Raw genomic sequence first — 18,500 nt, forward strand, 5'->3', positions numbered from 1 at the left:
GGGAGGAGCGCTGGTGCTCGGCTGAGCTTCTCCCCAGGATTGGGCCCTTCAGTGCTGGCAGGAGAAAGATCCCTCCTGGATGCCCACAGCCAAGTTCAGCTCCGTGTCACATTACCTGGTGTAGAACATGTTCAGCCCGATGACAGTCGTGTCTCTGGTGGCATCGATTCATCGCTGCACAAGGACAACTCCCAGCCTCCCCCTGTGTCCCGCCATGCCATCCCCCAAACCAAACCCCACCCTTCCAAAAGCACAAAGCAAACAAACCTGAGGTCGCAAGAAGTCCTGGAGCCCCCAAATGGACTCTGAGCTCTGCCAGGGAGGGTCTGCCAAGGACGGCTTCCCAGGGAAAATCAAACCAAATCATGGCTTGGAATCGTGTCTGCCTGCGAACATTTCCATGCCACATCTGCTGCTTTGAATTAGGACCTGAATATTCATCTCCAAAATGTATAATTTATACTTACAGCAGACAATTCATAATTTAAGTGTTATTGCTCTAAATTAAGTATAACATTTAAGCTGGCTGTGGACCAGATGACTAAAAACCAAGACACCACGAAGAGGAAACCTGCACTCTGCTGGTTCCTACCATGAGGTCTTTACTGAATGTCACCAGAGGGAGGATGCCCCATCCAGAGCAGGGCAGGACTCAGCCACTGTTATGCTCCCAACTGCCCCTCTCCCTCCTCCAACAGCAGTTGCAAGAGAAGGAAACAAAAAAAGTCAGGAATGAAAAAGGAAAATTAAACATGAAAATTTAATTAAATCACCCTTTGATCACTCTCTGTGGAATGGACTTCATTCGGAAGATTATTTGTTGGAGAGCAATAACAGCTTCTAATTAGGAGAGGATTCAATGTGGAACGAGGGGGTTATTATATTTTTTAAATCAACCCGGTTTCCCCTACACCAATCAACAAGACTGCCTGCACATTACCAGCTCAACATTATTAAAGTTGTATTTTACAGCCTGGTTACTCGCCAGTGTTTATGAGTGTGAAATATCTGGTTTAAAGCTGACACAGAAATATCATCAAAGCGGTCCATGGAGAAACAGCTTGTGCCTTAATTGCAAAAAGTGGGTGCTGGGTGCAGCTCTCTCCCACGGACGGCAAGGTGGAAGAAGGTTTTGCCCACAGAGCCATCTACCCTTTCCATGGGTGTTCTCACCATTCCCAGAACCAGCTTTCCCAGCTGGGACAAAGAGCTGGGGACAGCAGAGCATATGGCAGAGGCCTGGTGAAGAGTGGGGGCCTTGGGCACCAGTCAGCCAGGCTTTTTCTCGTGTTGAGTAAATCCCCTGGAAGGGCGGCGTGGCTGCCTTGGCTTTGTGAATGAGGCCCTTAAAGATTTGCATATATCATAATCCATGTGAGTCATAACCAGCCAGCGCTTCAAATGCTCTCCGAAAGAAAGAACCAAATATCCCCATTAGAGCTTTTATCCCCTGCTATTTCATATCACAATAAAATGTCAAAAGGAAAAGAGAAGCAGATTTCTGATATTATTACTTTGAACTTTTCTTGGCTATACTCCCCTGAAGCATGACATTTACTGAGGAGAGGGAGAAAAGAAGAGGCTGGAATATCTCCTTAATCATCTTTATTTCAGCACTGTGGCATTGAGCAGCTGGACCATGTCTGCTGCCTGGATGGGAGAGATGATGGGTGGCATGATGGCCCTGAACCTTTCCTGTCCCCCAGCAGCACTGAGGACATGTCACCTCCGTGATGCTCTGCCTGGGCAGAGCTGAAGAGAGGCAAGGGGCAACATTTGTATCATCACCATCATCATCATCACCCTCACCATTGTCATACCAGCATTAATATAAACTCAGCAACACATGGTGTAGTTTGGTAATATCATAATAACAACATTTAGCACTTTTGAAGGTATCTGGTGGTCAACCCCTAGCTCTCCTGGCAGGAACAGCCTGAAGAGCCAATCCCTGGACATGCTGGCACAGGATCCTGATGGATCTGTCCTAAATGTGTCTCTGAGGTCTGGCTTTGCCACAGGATTTACACCACAGCGTAAAGGTGTCTGTGGGGACTTACAAATGAGTCGGTTTGCGAAAAAATCCCAAGTCATTAAAAGTTCATAGTGAAAGGAAAAGTGGGAATAGATGTCATAAAAAAGTTAGAAGGATAAAGTGGTTCTTCCATCAAAAGCTTTTACAAGCCCATTTAAGAAATCCATTTTAACTGTATTTTAATTTCTTTTATGGACCTAGTAAAGCTGAATGGTGTCAGGGAGATTCAGAAAGGTGGGGCATTAACACTGTGCACAACTTCCATTTGTAAAAAAATCCCACTTTTTGACATGGACTGAGCTTCCAGGGGCTATTTTGATATATGGAAGTGAATCCAATTTAGCAGCTTCATCTCTCATGTTTAATTTCCACATGAACATGGCAGGGTTATACCCTGGCACAGCAAAGATCCAGGAACAGAATAGGGAATTTCCAGCAGGCAGCAGCAGGCAGTAGCGAGAGAAGGAGGTTCTTGGAGCAATGCTTTTCCTTTGAGGTCAAGTCAGCTTCTTGGGGTGATTAAAAAAAATAATTAAAGCCACCAGAAATGAAGAGTCTCATTCCGTGGGGATTCAGCGACTGGGGCTGAGCTGGCAGGTGAATGTGCTGACCTTCTCCTGCCAAGGACATCCTGCACGTGGGGCTCTGTGCCAGCTATGCCAGGGGCAGCTCAAATCCTCCAAAACTCAGAGCCAGGTCATCAATGACCATGTGGAACCCTGGCAGCCATGGAAAAACAGCAGTGCTGGGGGTCCTGCCCACACCAGGGGTCCCACCTGCACCAGACCCAATGTGGTTTTTGGGGAGGGGAGCATTTCCACACTCAGGATGGAGAGTTGTTGTTATGGTAACAAATGACTCGTATTCTCCGAAGGAAACACAATTTCAGCTTAATAGGGGGAAAACGCAGGGAAGAAGAAAAGGATAATATTTCAAAAAACTTTAATGAGACGTGAATTGTACGCGCTCTTCCTCTGGAGTGTGTAATGGTTCAGCAGGGAGGACGAGCGGTGTTTACAACCAGTCCCACGTGCCAAGCGGAGCTGTGTCCGCGGAGAATACAAACTTAGAGGTGCCTGCTCAGCTTCTCTGACACCAGCCAGAGCACCAGGGAGATTCTGTTGAGTCTAAAGCCTCGTCCCCTTCCAAAATGTGCTGCTTGTGCAACAGCACCGTGGGGAAGCCACAGCTGAGGTGCCCTACATAGGAAAGCGTGGCAAAGGCAAGATGCCAGCAATGCTGTGGAACAGCTTCCCTGGGGAGGATGATACCTGTGGGGTGGCAGCAGAGCTGCCCTCACCCTGTCTGCCCACTGCTGCAGCCCCCTGGTCGGGGGACATCCCCCCAGTGTGGCACAGCCATGCCTGTGCCCATGCTGGTGCAGCCAACGCCAGCCTGAGCTGCCTGGGTTTCCCTCATGGAGCTCCACGCTGGCTCCTGCCTTCACCTCCTCTCCCCAGAAGTTGAGGGAAAGCAGTGCTTTGATAAGGAATGCAATCATTAGGAATGTGCCAGAAACCAGGTATTAATAGAAGCACTATTAGAGGATTTATGGATGATTTAAGATGCAGCCCATTCCGCTCGTGAATGCCTCGTCTGTTTAAGAGCAGTAATTGCCTATTATCCAGCAGCTTCTAATGTGCTTGGCTCGTGCTGGCGTGACACGCGAAGATGCAGCACATCTTATAAAGAGCCAATGCCAATTCCAAGGACCTGCTTGTAATTTTAAACACAAGAATCCAATAAAACTCAGAGGGCGGATGAGAGGTGAAAAAGCCAACGGTACATGGCGGGCAGGGAAGCAGTGAGCAGGAGAGTGCTCACAGCTCAGAGGTGGGCACAGCTCTCAGCAGGGAACAGCTCTGCTTATCCTCCAGATGTGTTCTACCCCTCCTCCCCGTGTGCCACTTGTTTTGGGCCCTGCAGCAGAGACAGTTTCATGGATCAAACAGAGCCAGGTAGCAGCCAAAGGGATGTGAAAAATGCCGTGGCACCAAGCGTGCCTCCTGGGTGTTTATCTGCCTGTGTGTCTTTTGCAATACACTGATTTGAATTTTTTTCACAGTGTTTTGGAACATTTTCGCCCTTTGAAGTGCACTAATCTATCAGAGAAGCCTCAATTTCTGAATCAGGGGTGAGATTCCTCCCTCATCCACTCCTGCTGTGCACAGGAAGCGCTGGGATGTGATGCCCCAGGGAAAATCAAGCACCTCGGTTCCACTCTGGGGCTCCACAGCACAGCTGACCTGAGCACACCTGTTTATTGCAAGGAGAATGGGTCAAAACCAGCCAGTGATGATGCAGGAAGGAGATCAGCATCACACTCACCCCACGCAGCCAGCCCTGGGTAGCACAAACCCACCTTCACTGCGACCTGCAGCAGAGGCTTTTCATATCTGCTGAAAGGAATTTTCTGGTGGCAAAAAGCCTTCCTGGCGGCAGAGGGAAGATCCTGCTGTTCATCCCACAGGCTCTTTCTCGCTCTGTGAGGAAGAAAAGCCTTTTGAACGCCAGCCACAGCAGCCAGGCAGAGCCTTCCACTGCCTCCTTGGCGGCTTTTAATTTATAGCTCCTGCACTTTGACGTGTTGATCTTCCTGATTGCACAAGGAATTGAATTGGATTCAGATTTATTTGTTCTAATTTGTGCCTCCTGTTACTTATCATCGTGGCATCACCAGCTGTGGACGGGCTTTGCTCAGCCATCCCAATTAAAGCCTGCGAAGTGCAAATACACACAGGAGCAGCTGGAAATGCGATGAGCAAAGAGCAAACAGGCAAACAAGCCAGAGCCCACGGTGACTACAAACCGAGTCATTTTGGTGTGAGTTTCACCAGGAGGAATTGCATCTCCATTTGTTTTCCAGGAGTCTCTCCTCCTGCTGCTCCACCAGCGAGGAGTTGCTGCCAGGCTGCCCTGGCCATGATCCCACTCAGGTCACGATACTCTGCCTCCCCCATGTCCCTGCCAGCCAGGTTATTTAGAGCCTAATTTTTGGACAGCTGTGCCCTGGCTTCAACTTGCTGCTCTGCCAAAACGGGGACAACAAGACTGACCTGCGTGATCCAGTCCTTGGAGACCTGCTGATCCACAGTTGCACCCAGAAGGTCAGGATTAGGAATGAGGAGTCTGAGTAAAGATTAAAGGGCTCTGGGCTTCTCGGTGGCTGATCCCTTCTGGCTCTAAGCAGCAGCAGAGCCTCTTGGTCTGACCAGTGCCTTCTCTGCTCCCTGGCTGAGCCCTCCCTCCCAGCTCCACTGTCAGGAGAGATGGAAGGATCCTCCTCAGGCTGGGACTATCCATCATTTCTCTCAGCATCATTAATAGCCTGTGGTGCTATTGGAAGAAAAGGCCTTGCTTTTGAACTGGGGAATCCCATCCTTTGGGTCTTTTGATGCTCCCCTGTCCCTGGCTCCCCTGCAGGGCTGTGACTTCTGTGCCAGGGGGGCAATTGTCCCTCCTGCTCTTTCTAATAAGCTCAACAGCCTGAGCTCTTTAATTCCGTTGGGGGAGAGATTTTTCCAGTCTTCAGCTCGCCTTTGCCTGCCTCCTTTCTGCTGAGCATTTGCTCTGTTTCTGTTGCCATCAGGTGGGATTTTCCTCTCTCCTTATTAAACCTCCCTGTGTTCTCCTCGCAGGTGGCACCACAGCAATCCATACATAAATAGCAATAAAAAAAAAACAAAGGGTTTTGGCTAGGCTCAGCCAAGCCTGAGTTCTCTATTCCTGTCTCTCCAGAGTTGTTTGGGGTCTGCTCTTCCTATGAGGCAGCTTGGAGCACCAGGGAGCATCGCAGCTTTACGTGTCCTCCTGGGAAACCTCAGCTCCCCACCTTGCTGCTTCCTGCCGACAATGTCATCTCTTTCCCCTGGCCTCCCGTTGTGCCCAGGAGTGACAATGACATGGCAATCAATGGCAATGATCTCCCAAGTAGCCTGGCTGATAAACATGCTCTCGAGGCTGCTACGAGCGTGTCTGAGCTGCTCATTCTGAATAAATTGGGGTTGATGTACACACTGTGAGTTGTGTGCACTTCAAATTTACCCATTCAGTTCCTGGTGCTTCCAAACCCTGGCTGCTGTGGGGATAATGGAAATGCTGATGAGCTCCCTAAAGAGCTGCCAGGGCATGCTGGTGGGATGATGGGCCAAGCACCCACGTCTGCAACCTCTCATCACTGTGGCTGCTGGGGTTGTGCCTCTGCTCCAGGGTTGAAGAACTGGTACTGTGCGCTCCTTACCTGCCAGGCTGGTTACCCAGACAGCAAAGCTCTGATCCCAGGTGATCCACAGGCTGGGACAGCAGCCACTGCCAGTGATGAGTGAGGGGTTTGGAACAGGAGCTGGAGCTGGGCTGTGACCCTGTGGCTGATGGTCAGGGCCAGGCATTGCAACACGGTAGCCCAGCTGGGATGGATGTTTTGCTGTGTTTGCTGTGTGTGTGTTTGTGTGTGTGGTTGGTCTCTCCTGGTCTCCTCTGTCCTCGTCCTGTGCCTGACCTGCTACCAGCAACTTTACATAAAAACACAGTGTTTGCACAAGCAAAACCCAAACTCCCTGCCCCCCATCCCCCAGGGCCTCTGGAGCAGGTATCCATCATTGCCTTTGTTTGGTTGCCTTAATTGAGCTTGCTATTTATAGCTGATTATTGGAACCAGGTCGAACTCATCTCCATGTGGTTTCCATAAGGAGACAGGCAGTGAGGATCTGTGAGTCCCTCTGCCTGTCCCAGGCGTTGTGTTTGTGCTCAGTGATGGAAAATGGGGAGATGAACTTGTGGGGATGAACTTGTGGGGATGCACTTGGGGCGATTCACACCTGCTGCTCCTCTGCTCAGCACCACCACTGCCTTGCACCTGCCAATGCCTCCTCCCAGGTCAGCCTGGCATGTACAGCTTCATTCTGCAGGAAATATACATTCCCCTCTTGATCCCCGAAGTCACTGCTGAGAGGGATTGCTGTGAAGTCCTCAGGATGCGAATCCCAGGCTGCATAATTGTGCTCCTGGTAAGATAACGAATGGCCACAGACAGCAGCTCTGGCTGGGTCTCCATGTACTTCAGCTGCCGTTTAACACAATCGTTTTCTTTACTGGCTATAAATATGTTGGAATACTCTGACCTCGTGAGCCAGCATTATTCTTGGAGGCAGAATTATTTCTTGCTCTGTGGCTCGTCGGTTAGCGTTGGCCTTGGAGCTGCCCAGCCCTGACAAGTGCATGAAACCTGATTTTACACAGCAAATGAGACAGTCACAGCAGGCCTTGGGGGAAGCAGGGCAGAGGGATGGAGCACCCATCCCATCCCAGCCCTTGCTGCTGCTCTCCAGGTGATGATCCAGGTGCCCACAGTGCTGCAACCACAATGCCCAAGTGAGCAGTCAGGGTCCCAAAAGCCATAGAGCCCATCCTCCCATGCACAGCACCCCTGACACCACCACATGGACATTGCATGTCCCTGTGTCCCCATGGAGGCTGGAGCATCTCTTCCCACAGATGCAGCTCTTCCAGGGCAGGTGACAGCCTGCCTCACATCCTCTACCTGCTCCTGCCAGCATCAGCACTGTGTTCTCCCTTCATCCACAGCAATTTGCTTGCATGAATAATTAAGACTATAGTCTCCCATGACTTGCTCCTTGTATTCACTGCTAATCCCAGCATTTTGTTGAAAACCTGTTTCTTATTAATAGCCTGTTTTACACTTGGTCTCCACTGGTCACTTATTAGCAAACCCATTCCTGCTCTGCTGCTCTGCTGACAGTGACCTTGGCCCTTCACCCCCCTCTGCTACTCTTCCCCAAGAAATTCCTGTGCCTGAGCAGTGCTAGAGCGGAAAGAATTTACTGGTTAAATAATTTATCTAGATTCAGTACAGAAAGTCTTTTGAGGAGTTTCATCAGCTAATAAAGAAAATTGATTCTGGAAGCCAAAGTCAATATGGGGTTAGAGAAATGCCACCACTTGCCATGGGCTCCCTTCCAGAAGCCTCTGCTGCCACATCTGGCTCACTCTCCACGCACCTCCCCAGCATCACCGCCTCTCCCAGTTTGGATCAGATCTGCCTGCCCGCCCACCAACCCTAGAGAAGCCTTTTTTGAAACCCTGTGCAATCTGGCAGACAAACACAACAAAATTTAAGGAATGGAAGCATCCAGAAAATGGCTCAGATCGACCTGCAGAAAGCGGTGTGGGTGTTGGTGCTGGGTCTGGGATGTACAGGATGGAGACCCAGCACTTTTAGAGCAGCCCATGGAAGATGACGAATAACCAAAGGAAAGCATGGGAGAAGTGAATTTGGCAGCAGTGTGTGCCCATATGGCTGGTTTGTACTTTCTGTGTGTCTCCCCATATGTTGCACGTACGTGTGTTTGCTCGCCCCCGTGCACTTTGCACGCCAGCCTCAGCCCCAGCAAAATCCTCTTGCAACAGACTGAGGAGCTTTAGGAATGCTCTCCATCCCTCAGCTGCTCCTCAAAGCCATTTATCCAAACGCCTGAGATCACTGGGGAAAATCCAGCTGTCTTTTCCCTGCCATGGCCTTTGCCCTCCATGAGCTGTCTCTGTGAGTCCTGGGCTGTGCAGAACAGGCAGCACTTGGGGGGTTTGGCCAGTGGATTTGCCACAAGCCGGGTGAGGTTTGCTGGGAAGGAGCTGCTCTCGTTGCTTTCAGTGCCTCGGCTGGAGCGCTTGTTCCAATCAATAATTCAGGTGCCCTCTCAGCGGCCACCAGCAGATCCCTCCCTGTCTGCTTAATGGGAAATCATGTTCCAGTGCTGAGCAGGCAGCTGTAACCCAGGGAGATTCCTGGCATCCTCCCACAGCCAGGCAAGCCTGCGCTTCTCTGCCCCTCCAGCCTGATGGGCAGCTGGGGGGCTCAGGGTCTGCCACCCTCTGACACCAGTGAGACCAGACCTGAGGGTGAAGCTGGCTGTGGAACTGGGAAACTCCAGGGAAAAACTCCCACAGCATTGCAATCATTACAGCCAAAGGGGTTCCTCCAGGTGCCAAGCTCACCCTCCAAGTGTGATTTAAGCGGAAAATTCAGCCCCATTTCCTGGTACAAATCATTCAAGCAGGGTGGAACAATCAATGGGAGATATCATCTGGGGCTCTTCTCTGCGGCCAAAAACATCTTGTCTGTGAACACAAAGTCATTAGGAGAGTGATTAATGGGGTCTGAAGGCAGGAGCTGGGGTAGGGAAGCTTTCTGTGAGCTCTGCCCTCTGCATAACCAGCACAAGGGATGCCCAGTGGCACAGTCACCTCTCCAAAATCCAAACATCAAGCTCGCTTAAGGGGCCAGTGGAGGGCTGATGAATCTGCACCTCATCAGCTGCTTCAAAAGTGATGAAATGCCTTGATTTCCCAACATCTTTTTCTTTGCTTGAGAGAGGAAATAAATTTTGCAGTTGCTGGAGCTGAGGGGAATATCCAGACCCCTCCATCAGCAGGAAAAGTGACCCCAGACTGTTAAAGATAGAAACAATGACCAAAACCAGTCTAGAGGATCAGGAGTACCTATTGGAGGACTCAAAGAGAAGACAATTGACCACAACGACCATTTGGCAGATGTAGGGCTCTGCCCAAGGTCAGAGTAGGAGCCAGATATTTCCCTGTGCCAGGAAGTCCATCCTCTACCCACTGCCCTGTGGCTTGGTAGGACGCAGCAGTGCTGAGCCACAAGAGGAGCCATCAAGGATGGGCAAGGTCAGGCAGGATTAGGGAAGCAAAAAGCCGTGAAGATTTTAGGAAGATGGTTCAAAGAGTGAGGGAATTAATTCTGGAGGTGCCATGGAAATGATGGCCCATAAAGTTAATGAGATATTGCCAAAGAAAGGGTAAACAATTAGGACTATTAGCTGCGAAGATAAACCAAGACCTATTGCCCTCAGAAACACTGAAACTAATTAAATTGAAAATTACAACATGGGAGTACAAAAACAAAAGCAAATAAATTGAGAGAAAGAATTAACTGGCTTAATATCATGATGATAATATTATTAGCAATAGGAAGTGGGGATTGTATGATTAAAGCTGTTTATTCTCAGGCTCTTTTTCTGAAAGCAGGCAACAAGGGACACCAGACAGGCAGGAGGGATCCACCACGCCAGGGGTGCTTGGGGGTCCCAGTCCAGTGCTGTGGCTCCTTGTGGAGGTAATTTGCTCATCCTGGTGCTTTCCCCAGTGCCTTGCTGATTCCAACACACTGTGCCAGACGGGAGGTCAGGCTCATCTGCCCCCAGACCTTCCCGTGCCCTGGTAAGGAGAGCCCTCCAGGAAAGTCATTATCACTCCAATTATTGGTTCTGTTTAAAGGGATTAGAGCCAAATTAACTTTTCAGTTTGCCATCCAGAAATAATCCTGTTTTAAATGGACAGATTCTCTTGTAATGTCCAAGAAGATGATGAATGGGTGAGGTGCTGCTCTAGTGGATTCCCAGCAGCAAGGGGCTGCTGGCTCTTCCTCGAGGGCACCTCTGGAATGAACAAAACTCATCTCCTCAGAGCTGGTGAGGTGGGGCCTGACAAACTGGCAATGGTTAGAGCAGCATCCCAGCAGAGGTGGCAGGCTGAGGAAGAAAACACAGACTGGGAACTACAGAAAGACACTTTAGGCAGAACTTTGAGCACTGTGGAGGGGAAAGGGAGAAAAGGAAGACTGGATTTGCAGAGCACTGGCTGCCACAACCTGCCTTGTCCTAGCTTGGATTGCTGCAAGGCTCCAGCTGATAAAACAGCCTTTGTACACCTTTTGTGCTTTGGGCCACTCTGGTAAAGTGATCTGCCCTGTTGCATGGCAAAGCCAAGGCTCAGGTGTGTGTGGCTTCTCTAGAAAATGATGTCTCCTCCCTTTCCCAGTTTGGGAGATTCAGCACAGGCTTTAAAGCCACACACAGGGCTGCTGAGCCACTCACATGCTTTCCAAGCACAGAAACAAAGCCAAGCAAAAGGCAGCCAAGACACTGGAAATTAGGTGAAAGCTGAGAAGTTTGTGAAGGCAGGAAGGGACAAGTTTATGGCACGGTTCCATCCAAACCCTCCACGAGTGCGCTGGAGCCACAAGGCTGTTGGCAGAGCCACCATTGCCACATTTGTGCCCTGCTGGGCTGGGTGTAACATCTGTGATATTTGCGATCTGGAGAGCGAGCGAGGGGGCTTTTTTATAGTCATTTCATTATGGTGCTTAATTTCTTCTGCAGAAGCAATTACCTTCTTCGGGAGGAAAGCAATATCGCTTTCAGATGTATGGCTGTTGTCGCCATCCCCCCAAAGCTCTGCTGCTGCCAGAGCTTCCACCACTGCTGCAGGAATAGCAATCGGGATGGGATATGGGAGCCAGCAGCTCAGGCTGCTCCGGGACAGATAAGAGACTTGCAAAGGGGAAGATAACCCCATCCACTGGCCAAATATTTATCTGAGGGGAGGTTGTGTATCACATCCAAAGGACAGTCTACAGGGGCTGATCAAACACTCAGTGACCTCCAGGAAAAAACAAAAATGATAAAACCAACCTGGGCTGGTGATTTCGTGGTCTGTTTTCATCACCAAGTTCTCTAGTTGTTGAGGAAACAGGAGCATCCTGCATTGTTTGAGTTCTGTTTATTATTTCTCACACCATCTTCAATTAACAAAAGGAATTAACACCAATAGATGTAATTTTCTATTTTCATAGGCTAAAAAAAAGCTACTTCTTCATCCAATTAAATGAACATGGGCAGAAATCCAGTATTTTTTCTAGCCAGGCCCAATCTGCACAAGTGTTGGAGGGGTCTGACTACAAACCATCTGAACCAATTTGGTGTGCCACAGCCATCAAACAGGAGTTTGTTGGGAAGATTACTCTACTTAACTATGTTTCCCCTGTAATTCAAAATACCATATCAAGGGTTATAGTGCCGGGATGGAAACTGTGAAGGCAAAGGAAAGGATTGCCTGGTTCCATGATGGAATACCATCACATGAAGGAGCTGGAAAGGTGCTAAGCAGGACCAGAACCATGCAGCACCCATGGGGACACAGCCCAGAGAGGGTCACAGATCCAGTTGTGCCTCCAATGTGAGAGCTCTTGGCAGGAGGTGACAGAGAAGTGACAACCACTGTCCAGATGGCATCAGCCAGGGATCATCCTGGCATTGTCTTCTGAAAGTTGAAGGGGATTAGGAAAAGCAATCACAGGCAGGTGGGACAGTGATGACTCCACTGGGCACCACCCAGGGCACGAGCTGGACAGGACAGGGATGCTCACAAGCAGGGTGGGATGGCATCAAATCTGGCATGTCACAGCAGCTCTCCAGGGTGTTGTGACATTAGCAGAGCCCAATGCAACTGGAGGAGGTCTCTGAGGACACAAGGTGTGATATATGCTGCCCATCAAGAGGCAGCCAGAGCGGAGCTTCGCTTGCCATCCAGTTGTCTGCTTTTAATGGATATAAATGGTTACCTTTAGCGCTGAAAAAGCTGAATAGATACAAATATTACTGATAGCGTGTGGGTGCACTGGGCCTCATTATCCTTGGGTAATCGAGGTTATGTGGAGCTCTTCTCCTGTATCTGTCACTGTCTCTCTTGGCAATGTGCTGAAGCAAGGAAACCTTGAGGACAAATTGCCCAGGGAGCTGGGGAAGGGCTGGGACCTGGATCCTCACTGGGCAGAGGGAGCACCAGCCTCCTGTCGTGATGTGACACGGCCCTAGGCAGCCTCTGCTGGCACATGGCTTCAATTAAACCCCTTCAAGCACTCACATATTTGGTCAGTTTTGTTTCTCCTGCTCTTCACAAGTCACTGGTGAGAAGCCAGCAATGTTATCAGATGGGCCCACAGTTATCCCTGAATTTCTGCAGCAAGCACCATGATCCATACTGCATGCACAGGGCTGGTGGCACACAGGAGAGCTCCTTTTCCTCCCCCAGAACCCGTGAGCTGCCCATGGCTGGGTGGAAATGCCACTCTGCAGCACTACAGGAACATCCACAAGCTAACCCAGTTCTGAGGCTGCCATCGGTGGGGAGTTTTGATGGGTTTCTCAGCCTGGCGAAGCTGGGGAATCCCACAAGCCACACACAGCTCTTCCCACTCTTGATGGGAGTTATCTCACAGCACACGTTGTGTGTTTTACAACGGAATCTGTGATACAACATTTGCAAGCGCTGAACGCTGAGCGCTCACGCTGAGAGGTGCCTTCCTGCAGGTATTGCCACTAATGAAGCTGAGGCCGTAAAATATTCCTGGAAAGTGCTTACAAAAGGCTTTCAGATATGTCAAATGATGTTTTTCATGTTATCTCAAATTTGCTTTCCGTTTCTAAGGAATACTCAGACTTTCAGCTCCTCCCCGCCTTTTCCCCTCGGTTTGGAGGAGGAGGAGGGAGGTGTGCTGTGTGCATAATCACAGAGCTCCTTACCCAAACCTCTCAGAAAATATTGAGCTGCATTTTGGCGCTGAAACATCCAAATAGACTCGTAAAGCTCCAACTCTATTTACTTCTTGATTAAAATGGGGGGAAAAAAGCCAAGTTTCAAATACTACTCCTCCCGTTGGCTCCTTGGCTGAGGAGAGGAACAGCCCACAGAGGCCACACTGTGTCCCCAGCCAGCTGTGCCACCCCAGACAGGACCTGGTGATGCTGTATGTGCCCAGGGCCATCACTGCCTCTTCTCCCATCACTCCCACTCTGTTGCAATGATCACCAAAACCAGCTTCTCCACAGAAAAGCAATGCCATTGTGGATCTGATCCAAGCCCATCTCCTTGACTCCTTTTTCACCATGGGCAGGAAACCCATTAATATGATGAAAATGACCTCAAATTGCTATTGCTGGTTTATTTAATCTGGCTGGGCTCCTTTCAATGCTCAGCCACCGTCAGTGAAGACAAATTGCCTGTCTGATGTTTAAAGGTTTTGGGATGTCGGACAGCATTGATTTTGTGCGTCTGAAAAGGTGACGCTCCCTGGGCTGGCAGGGAGTGGGGTTTGGTGACAAAGATCTGATGGTGCTGATCCTCCCACTGATCCCATGTGTGTCACTGCCACACGAGCAGCTGGTGGGCATGGTGGATATCCCAAGGAACAGTGAGGAGGAAGAGGTTGGGAGGCAATGGGGGGGAAGAAAAGCATCAGGTCCCTGGGCTCTCTGCTGTTGCCACCCTCACTGCCCACTCTGCAGCTCTACCAGGGGGTGACAGGGACCCAGTGTGGCACCGTGGGGCTACTCTGTGCCTGCTGCTCCTCCAGGCAGCCAAAAAGTCACCGTTGACTCCTTCGGGATGTGCCAAACAGATGGAGCACTTTGCCTCTCGCTGGGAAGCGTTATTGCCAGTCCTTGACTCAACGGGGATAAGCATTCCCAATTCCAGGCAGTTACTGAGCCTGGAGGGTAGCCGAGTCCCCGCAGTGCTGGGCTGGCACTGCAGCCACCTCCTGCTCTCTCAGAATCTGGGCACTTCTGACCTGGACCCTTCCACCATGGAAACAGGTGGGAAAGTCTCCATCACTGCCGGGGAGTCACTGGGGCCACCAGCCCCCAAGAGAGACAAAATTGCCCCCGAAGACTAGCTGCTCCCTCCCAGAGTCCCCAGCAGGAGCTGAGCACCCCAGCTGCCCCTCTGCCATCATGTGGCTCTAAAATCAGGGCAGTTACACACCTGATATAGGCTACATGCAAAATAAAACTGATTTCTTGTTCCTGCTTCCTCCCACAAATTCCTAGGAATAGCCCTCAGAGGGGAAGCTCCACAGAAAGGAGCGATTAATCCTCGGTGGCACATTTAAACACCGTTTTTATTACAATTCAGCCTTTCACGCACTTTGCCCTTTTCCGATTCATTCTTGCTCTTTTGAGGTGGAACGAGGATGATGTTTTGCAGCTCCTGTTTTCAAGGGGAGTTTTTAACTCCTGGTTTGCTGTTGTGGCTGTGCTGGGGATGAGAGCTTTTCCCAGAGGATATAACTGGGATGCTCCTGGGGAGTGGTGGGTGCTCTGTTCTCCCAGTATGGGAGAAAACAGGAACAGTGGGATGCAGTGGGACACAGTGGGGTGCAGTGGAGCTCACTGGGGTGCAGTGGGGCACAGCTCAGCCTCCAGTCCCCTGGTTCCACCACACAGTGCTTGTTCTGTGGTGTTTTACAACACACAGCAACAAAACCTGAAATGTACTGGAAATAATTCTACTATCAAATGCATTCAGCTCTGTTTGTTTGCTTTTAAATTAACATTGGGGATGAAATGATTCACTGAACTACAAAGAGATCCCTCGACTTGACAAGAATCGCAGGCAGGATTCCTTCCACTTTCAGTTATCACAGGAAAAAACATTTCAACATCTTGTCTGCTCAGTGCAAGAAAAATAGTTCTGTGCTCTGTGCCTGGGAAACAAGGAGCTTATCAAAACAATCTCCAGCATCAGAGGGACGAGATGGCAGAGCCTCCAGTGAGGCACCTTTTCTCTTGCTGTGCATAACCCAAGAAAATGCTGAGAGGAAGGACAGGGCTGTGAGCAGCTCAGGGACACTTTCATGGACTGCTGGTCAACATGACAAAGGGGATGGATCCCACAGGAGCCAGAGCAGGAGGAGCAGCCACTCTAAGAGGATGCTCAGAGCCAACACTGCAGTCTGGACCCAAAGGAATGGGGAAAAGGAAATGTTTTTCAGTGATTTTCATGCCGAGAGAAGGGGGGAGGTGTCCCAGAGATACAGAGAGGGGATGAGCAGCAGGCTTTGTGCCCCCATCACCCCATGCCCTGCTTGCAGATCCTTTGGAGGTCACCCATCCCTCTGCACCATGCACATCCTCTCAGCCTGAGCAAAACTGCATGGATTCCATGATCCTAAGAGGTCTTTTCCAACTTAAACGATTCTCTGGTTCTAAGAATATCTTCTCCCTGCTGCCTATCTCCTGCCAGGATGAGGATCCTGCCTGCAACCACAGCAGGGCATTCCAGGCTCCTCCAGGAGCCACTTGAGGTAAAGATTAGGAGCCATCAGAGCAAGCACGGGTGGATAAGCCAGACTAGTCAAAGAGCACATAAGCTTGGAGTCATAATTAGACATGTCTAACGGGCACAGGGGGACAAGAGCCACGACCTTGAAGGTGTCAGGGAAGAGCACTGATAATGAAGAGGCAAAAGGGCTGGGGGCTGTTTTACCTGTTCTGAAAAGTCACTAAACTGCCCTGAACAGCTTTATTGCCAAGAAGTTCTGGAGGATGTGCTGACAAACTTTAGCAGAGCTGAGAGAGGGACAAGGGTGATGGGCTGGCAGGAAGACCACACCCTGCTGCACCAAAACCCAGGCCATGGTGCTCAGACTGCCACCTGCCAGGGATGGACACTCCAATCCCAAACAGCTCCTGGGAAGTCCCAGTCAGCCTGCTGAGGGTCGGGAGCATCCAATAGCTCCTTTTAAAGGGCTGGCATTTCTGCAGCAAATGTTTCTGGGTGGTTTAGGGATGGGGAAAGACATGTAACTCCAGGGAGAGACTGAGAAGGTTTGGATTCTGGGAAAAGCAGATGAAAAGATGCATGTCAAGGAAATGCTGAGGGAGAGCATCACACAAAAAGTCATAAAGTTCCAAATCACTTTAGTGAGCAAATTCCTTTAATTTTGGTGCCTTGGGACCAAATACAAAACAAATAAGGCTAAGGAATTAAACATTTCTCTCCATGGGTTGCCCTTTATGAAGGAAGCTCCATTGTCCAGATCTCCAGCTGTGCAAGGGCTGCCAGAAGTGCCCCAGCTTGCCAAGGCATTTCTCACACTACACCAATGCATCCTCTCTGGGTGGGTTTTGGTGAAAAGACAGAGTTTGGACAGTTGCTGACACAGGCAAGATGCTGAGGGAGGGGTGTGGAAGTGTAGCCTTAAATTTTATTTTTTTTTAAATCAAGCTAGTTTGCTAATTCTGGTTTGAAAGCTTCCGACTTTTTCAGAGTCAAGGTCACCCAACGATCAAGCTCCCTGTTTCCATCAGGGCCCTTCCACCCACTTAATGAAAACAAATGCTGCTGGGACAAGGGCCATCCTTCTTTCTGTCTTCTGGGGCCCTGAGAACAGGCTTGCTTGAGGCTTCTGTTTATAGATGTTGTGTTAACAAATGAACCAAGGGACATTCTGGCTGCTCCCAGATACAGCTGATTCCCAAACTGTAATGGAGCTGTTCCTGGTCCTGAGGTCAATAATGCTGTTAGTGGCAGCCTCTGTGTCTGGTCCTGAGCACATGAAATCCGTGTTCCTCTAAAAATGTGCAAAGTAAAACCCCTCAGAAGCTGTTCCCCACAGGGGCAGGAGAGGGGCTCAGCGGCCAATTAACAATGGCTAATTGCCTCTTGCCTCCTTGCTCAGGTCCTTACCCTCAGAAGAAGGAAGCTGACACTGCCTGGTGGTGGCTGAGCTGCTGGAGGGGCGGGTTAATCCCCTTTTATGAAGTTTGAGATCCCAGCTTTGTAATAAATCCAGTGTTTCGGGTGCTGAAATGCCGCTGCCTTTTAAAAGCAGCATTAAAGCTTCCTAGACAGGTCATGGCAGGTCCTGACCGGGAGAAAAGCCCAGAGAAGCCAGGCAGCAGGAGATGTTTGTGCCATAAGCCAGTCCTGAGGCCGTGCAGGGAGGCAAACATGACCTAATGGGGATCAGTTGGTTTGCAGCAGAACCTTGGCTGCAGCAGCTCCTATTTCCAGCAGCATCGAGCTTCCCTCACTTCTAAGGGCCTCCAGCCTGTAGGATGTCTTTTTTCCCCTCAGTATTCAAGTGCTGGCACAGTCTCTGGCTGCTGGCCCTGCGGGTACCGGGGGATGAATGAGGGCAGTTGGAACACAAGGGAAATAACAGCTTACTTTTATTGTGAGATAAAGAAATGGAGACAAGGCAGGAGTGGAGAAAGGGCTTAAATAAAACTGTGCAGCTCGGGCTGGAGGCAATGGAAAGCAGCAGGGAAGAGGCAGGAGCTGCCATGGGCATCTTCGGGCTGGTGAAGAGATCCTGTGCCTGACCATATGTCTGTCTGCCTGTCTGTCTGTCTGCCTGTTGGTCTGCAGGCTCAGACCTTGATGGCCAGCACCTCGCAGAGTCTGGCACTGACTCTGGGAGCAAGTGGGGACATTATTTTGGAGCCAAACATGGGAGACCCCAAGCCCCCTGCCCTGTCCTATCCACTCTGCATCCCAGCTGCTTTGCTTCCCTTGTTGCTGCTCACCTGGAAAACAACCACCGCCGTGGCATCAGAAAAAAAATGCAACAGTGCTAAGTGCTTTGTTCAGGGCAGAGACCAAATATTTAGGCTTTTCTCCCAGACTCCTTACATTTATTCTCCTGGGAGTGTTTCCTTCCTCCCTGCACTGAAATCAGCAGCTGTATCCAGCCGGGTGTATGAGGAGCAGGAGGTTTTGCCTGGCTTTTTGGAGGTGGCAAGCCAGGCTCCCTGAGCCCTGCGGAGGGCAGGATGTTGGCTGTCACCTCTCCATCCACACTGAG

The sequence above is a fragment of the Lichenostomus cassidix genome, chromosome 21, assembly GCF_008360975.1.
Source record: "Lichenostomus cassidix isolate B80296 chromosome 21, HeHo_3.0, whole genome shotgun sequence".
NCBI lineage: Eukaryota > Metazoa > Chordata > Aves > Passeriformes > Meliphagidae > Lichenostomus > Lichenostomus cassidix.